Source organism: Octopus bimaculoides, chromosome 6 (assembly GCF_001194135.2).
Source record: "Octopus bimaculoides isolate UCB-OBI-ISO-001 chromosome 6, ASM119413v2, whole genome shotgun sequence".
Taxonomy (NCBI): Eukaryota; Metazoa; Mollusca; class Cephalopoda; order Octopoda; family Octopodidae; genus Octopus; species Octopus bimaculoides.
The window spans coordinates 80,376,800-80,377,695 of record NC_068986.1 but is presented as its reverse complement, the minus strand read 5'-3'; positions in this window follow the sequence as shown (position 1 = coordinate 80,377,695).

Sequence of the window (896 nt, the reverse complement as noted above, 5' to 3'; positions counted from 1 at the left end):
ATATACTGATATACATACATGTACATATACATGCATGCATATATACATATACGCTTACGTACACATACACACACACACACACACACACACACACACACACACATATGTATAGACTGAGGGTGCTGAAACGCCTATATTGCAAGAAATAAGAGTAAAAACTCTTAATACCGCATGATGCGCACAATATATATATTGACATGGTAGATAATCTAGGATCTCTGGACTAGACTAGTTTCGTTTATTAACTTTAGACTACTCGATCGATGCTTTAGCTAAATCGGTCGGTCCGTCAGTATATATATTTACTATACAAATTTATGGCTGATTTAGTGAAATACTTATGTGTATATTAAAAATTAATATAAACATTTAGGTGCAATATAATGCCATAAAGAAAAAAAATAATCCTTACTAATTGTGACTGACGTTGCTGAAGCACCTAAAATGCAAGAAATAAGTGTCAAAACCCTTATAAACTCAGATGGTGAACCGCTGTGGCGTCACTCTATTGATTGCTGCTTGGTCTGGAGATGATAATAATGAAGCAAAGTTTCGTCCATGCTGACTAAATGAATCATAAAATCATAATCTTCTGCTGCAACCGGTACAAAATCGCATTTGAAGTCGTCACTCAGAGGCATTTCTCATCTGCATTCAGGTATTTCGGCAGCCATTTTACAGAAAGCTTTCTCATGTCCAGAATGTTGTGGATGATGTGGCTGACTCTTTCGCGGGAAATCCCTAGAGTGTCAGCTATGACTCTAGCTGAAATCCGGCGCTCCTCGACAATCATGTCCTCTGTGGTCGCGGAAGTTGCCCGTGCTGACCGGGGTTCATCTGTGACCTCGAAATGACCAGTCCGAAACGTTCACACCCAGATCTTTACTGTGCAGTAA